This window comes from Petaurus breviceps, unplaced genomic scaffold, assembly GCF_028583685.1.
Source record: "Petaurus breviceps papuanus isolate PSGF00001 unplaced genomic scaffold, PetGlider_PUasm1.0 38, whole genome shotgun sequence".
Lineage (NCBI taxonomy): Eukaryota > Metazoa > Chordata > Mammalia > Diprotodontia > Petauridae > Petaurus > Petaurus breviceps.
This window is the reverse complement of record NW_027186304.1, coordinates 13,686,746-13,692,417: the sequence shown is the minus strand read 5'-3', so window position 1 is coordinate 13,692,417 and position 5,672 is coordinate 13,686,746.

Below are 5,672 nucleotides of genomic sequence, written 5' to 3'. Positions count from 1 at the left end.
CTCTGGACAACGGCTTCCCAGAATCCATATCAAATCACAGAACACTTCTCAAAGTGAGCCCCAAAAACAAAGCTACACATCAGGGCTTATATAGCCTTCTCCTGGCTCAGAGAATGTAACAACCTTTTGGACCCACTGGCCAATCAAGAAGTATCTACTGAAAAACAATCCTCCCACCCCAGTCTCCAGGTGCGCTTTAGCCTAGGGGCAGGGAAGATCTTCAAATCTGCATTTCCATTACACTCCTCTCCCTTAGGGAGATGGTCAAGGTCACCTCCAGGCTATAGGGGGTGACTGGAGGACACGTGTGCCAGCTACCATATACAGAGATCCTAAAAATAAGATATGGAAACCCTGAAAGACATCCTGGCAAGGAAAAAAAAAATCATCATTGAAAATGAAGGACTTGCCACTCAGAAAGAATGTGGCTTTCATCAGTCCAGAAGAAGAATATCATAGGGTGACAGGAAGAACAGCCCCTTCTTTGGGGTTCCTATTGATTTCTCCTTATTTGTAAACTTGCCAGATTTCCAGAAACCATCTGGTGGGTAAGGTCATCAGCCCCAGGAAAAACTAAAAGCTTGTTTGGGTTATGGAGTTCCTAAAAAATGAACTTGGCTTACTGAGGAATGAAATATCTTATGTATGTAAGTCATAGTAAACTTTTATTGCTTATTTTGGCTCCATGAGAGTAATAAAATCAATTGTATCGAGGCCTAACCTGTAATTGGTGAGACGTGCCATTTGAGGTAAAAGACATTGAGATTGCACCTAGTTCTGAGTTTGAATGTATTAATTAATTAATTCATTCATTCATTCATTTATTTTTGATTGTTTTATTTTATTTTATTTTTTGTCCTTTTTAGAGGGCAATTGGGGTTAAGTAACTTGCCAAAGGTTACACGGCTAGTTATGTGTGTGTGTGTGTGTGTGTGTGTGTGTGTGTGTGTGTGTGTGTGTTTGTGTGTATGTTAATATCTTAGACTGGAACCGAACTCGGGTCCTCCTGACTCTGGGGCCAGCACTTTACTCACTGTGCTACCTAGCGGCCCTGAGTTTGAATTTAGATATAATTGTCTGCATTGAATCAGTGTCTGAGAGAAATGCCACAATCTACTCAGGGATTCCTGCTACAGGTGAAGGCTTGCTTTTTGGGAAAAGCCAGGGGGACAATTTTAGCCTCAATCTAAAATGGGACCCTCGTGAATCAGTTTCCCTATTGTTTTCCTTTGAAAAGGAATGTTTCCCACCTGGCTATGAGATAGAATTAAAGTGACTCTTATCTGAATTCAGAGTTAAGGATGTTTTATTCTGTCATATCTGGAATGTCCCTACTTTTTCCTTTTATGACAAATTTCTCTAATTTGAGCAAGTGGCTGGTAAAAGATAGTAAAAGTACAATGTAGGTAAGAGAAATTGTGTTGTTCTCAATCTGAATGTGTAGTCATTCCCTATCCCAAACAACTATGTCAATTAATACATGGCCTTGTCATCTCCCTACCTGCATAGTCAAGTGAAAAGTTAAATCCCTGGAACAGAATATATATATATAATTTTTTTTCTGAATGATATGGGAACAATTAGACAAAGAGGAAAGAGGTACAAACACAATGTTATTCATTATCCCATATATTAAGGCTGGGATACATCTGAGCTACTAAAATGTGTGTTAGAATTGAGCTATTCAGCCTAAAATTATATTCCTTTCTACAGCCTAAATAGTTTAGTAAAAAGGTACTTGGGCTAGTCAACCGCCTGTTACCAGATATAACTGTCTTTCTCCTTATATCTTGGGCCCTGCATATTGAACTTGCCTGTCAGATTTGTGTCTCTCAGATTACACGCCAATTCACCTACAGTTGGCAGCAAGCAGTGGATACCAGGCCATACTCACCTACCACCCCCTGGATGTGATCTATGCTCAGTTCCAGGCAACCTCCTCCTCAGGACCCACTGAGACAGGGACAGCTCTACTCTCCTTTTTAGTCTGAAGAAGCTAAAGAAGTTGAGACCTTCATCCCTTATCCCAAATGAATTTGGGCCCCAGCTCTTTGAGGGGGGAATGATGGAATCCTAATAAAGCTGTCCCCAGCCCCAATATTCTAATTTCATTATAGGCCTGGCCCTACTGAACAGCAGGCCCATTGCACCTACCTACCCCACTCTCCCACCACCCAATGTCCTAACTTCTTTGTATATGCCTCACTGCTCACTGGAATAACAGGTGTGTCCCTGAACTCTTAGTTCTCATGGAAACAGGAGGTGTGTACATATGATGGGAACCTAACTACTGCCTCTACCTGGTCACTGCCCCCAGACCCTTTCCCACAGAAACATGTGTGTTCTTGTATTCAGTCACAATCACATCATCCATCTAGCCCAAGGCAGGACCACAATATGTGGTCTGTGTTAACCAGACAGGACCACAATAGCTAGCCAGTTGGAGGGCGGAATGACCAGAATGTTTAACCACTGAACCATAGATGGGATCCCTCCGCCATTACCTAATCCCTTAACAAACTCCTCCTGCCTTTTAATATTAATGATACTCCTCTCTTCCATGTAAATTTCTGTTATATAATTGTATCTTTACCTTATAAAAACCCACCTTGCTTTCTCTAAAGTTGGTAGTTCTTCTTGAAACTTAGCCCACTTCATGAGAAACGTCAATCTCAATAAATGCCTATACTTGGATTATAGGTAGTTTGACTCTGAATTCTTTGAGATTGTTCCACCACAACACATCATGAAACCACAACAGTTTTTGGGTGGTGAGAGCCCCCTCCTCAACAGTTTTTGGCATCCCTGGGTTTAAATCACAACAGCTTTTTGACTTCCCTGTTCAAACTGCAACAGATTTTTGGTGTTTTGGGGTTTAAACCACAACACTAGGAACACCGTGACAAAAATGAAATAGTTCATGCTCTTAAGAAGTTTATATCCAACCATAATACACAGAGGAATATGCACAAAAATAATGTGGGGGAATTTAAGTAAGAAGTGAGTATTTGAAGTTTAGGGAATCCAAGTTGGCTGGTGGTCCTTGAACATAGCCTTAAAGGAACCCAAAGGCTGCAAGTAGAAGTGAGAATAGATTCTGGGAAATCCATCAACAAATTGATTGACAAATATTAAATATTAAGTTTATACTATAACACAAATATTCTGCCTAGAACTGAGGCTACAATTATTAAGAATGAAATAACCCCTGCTCTTAAGGAACTTCCACTTAGAAATACATATGCACATATGTACAGGTACATGCATATATACACATATGTATATGCACATAAATATGATATATTTACAAAAGAAAAATTAAAAAAGAATAAGTCCAAATTAATACAAGGCATTTGGGGATAGAGGATACTCCCAGTTGGAAGGATCAGGAAATGCTATAGAAGGGGGCACTTGTTTTAAAGAAATACACATAATTTAGGCTTTCTTGAAAATTTGTTGTTACACATTTTGAATCTTTTCTTATGTTCTGCTATTCACATGACATGTTTTTATTTCTTTCTAACTTTGTATTTAATTTCCAATATTTAAATTTTGATATTTTTTTTCTATTCTTTATTTGTGTTGTAGGAGTTGAGTCTAAAATAAAATTTTGGGAAAAAGAAAGGAATACTCATATTTGGTGGGGCAAAAGTAAGGAAGAAGTTCATTACGGTCATAGAAGGTGGCTAGTTGAAAAGCCTTAAGAGAAAGGATCAGAAAGAAAGCCAGTTTGACTTTATTGAAGGGTACAGGAGGGGAAGCAGTGTTCAGTGAATTAAAAAAAATAGTTTAAAATCAGGCCCAAAGGTTTATCACAGCCCTGTACAACCTATGGCCCACCAAAGGATTTCCTCTATATACAAAGCATGTTTTCTTCTACATTATTTGCTGGTGGTCAAAATCCTTTGGCATGCTGCAAGTGCCACAGGTTGTGTAGGGCTGGTTTATTGAGCAGAGAAATGTTGTGTTGAGATCATCAGTCTGGAAAGCAAATCACTTTAGCATCTGTATGGCAAATGGAATGGTATGGAGAAAGAATTGAAGATTGCTGCAATAGCTTAGATAATAGAAGACAAGGACCTAGACTAAGGTGGTAGCTATATGAGTTGAGATGACGTATGAGATAGGAGGCATGCTTCGTGGAGAACAGTCTTTGTAAAAGCCCAGAAATGGAAGACCTGTGGCTAAACATAATGCATGAAGGGGAAAGTTCTAAAATAATTCAGAAAAGATAGACTGGTGCCAGATTATAGAAGATTTTATTTTATTTTTTTTGCTTTTTGGAGGGGGGAAGGTAGGGCATTTGGGGTTAAGTGACTTGCCCAAGGTCACACGGCTACTTTTTGTGTTAAGTGTCTGAGGCTGGATTTGAACTGACTCCAGGGCCAGTGCTATATTCACTGTGCAACCTAGCCACCTCTAGAGAAGATTTTAAATGCCACACTAAACAGTTTCTTTTTTTATCCTAGAGGTACTAGGTAGCCAATGAAAATTTTTAATTAGGAGAATTACATTTTTGAAGGGTGTAATGGAAATGCAAATTTGAAGATCTTCCCTGCCCCTAGTCCCTTTGATAGGCTTAAGAGACTCTGAAAATCTTCCTTGATTTGAAAATATACTCTGCCCCATAATAGGCTGAAAGTGGTCACATGGAGCCTGTGGCAGGAGGCTTGGTTTTCAGGAATGCCCACACCTTGATGCTGTGTGATTGGGCAGTGGGTCAAGACGGTGGTTACATTCTCTGACCCAGGAGAAGGCTATATATAATCCCTGATGTGAGGCTTTGCTTTGGGGCTCACTTTGAGAAGTGTTCTGTGATTTGATCAGATGAGACTCTGGGAAGCCGTTGTTGAGAGCCCCCCAGCTTTGAAAAACCCAGATGTTGATTTGGTACGGATGTAATGGTTGGACAGTTTGGAAACCTGTCTATTTGATCTGTTTCTCTGTCTTGATAATTCTGTCTTTATACTCTGAAGATCAGGGTGCTGACCTTTTTCCCCTGAACTAGGTAAACGATATATGTTTGACTGATTAAAGTAAGCTTGTTAACCCATTTTGAGTTGCTTTCCTTTATCAAAGCAGATCCAAGAACCTGTGTTGGCAGACACCCTGGGGATGCTGGGGTGCTTGCTGCTACAAAGGGTTGGGAAGGTATGAAGAGGTGTCTCCAGGGACACAATTGGGATCATTTGATTCCAAATGCTTCAAATCTTCCAGAATAGTCGTCGAGTTTATATGAGAGACAGACCAGAGTCTGCAAAGGTGATGCTAATGCATTCTTTCTTAATAACTATGAAGAACTATGCATACATTCATGATTGTGATTACATCATCACTGTGCCTGTTATCAGAATCATTTAATGACCGCCAGCATGCATGTGGCAAACTGCTGGGCAATGCAAGAGTTCTAATCTCTACATTCAAGCTCAACGTCTGAGTGATAATCTCAGAAATTCACACCTCAGTGTTTTTGCCAGGTTGAGTTCAGTCATTCACAATGTTTATTGAAAGAAGGCAGTTGTAAATTGTTCATTTTCTTTTCCTTCCTCCCTTCCTCCCTTCCTCCCTTCCTTCCTTCCTTCCTCCTTCCTTCCTTCCTTCCTTCCTTCCTTCCTTCCTTCCTTCCTTCCTTCCTTCCTTCCTTTCTTCCTTCCTTCCTTCCTTCCTTCCTT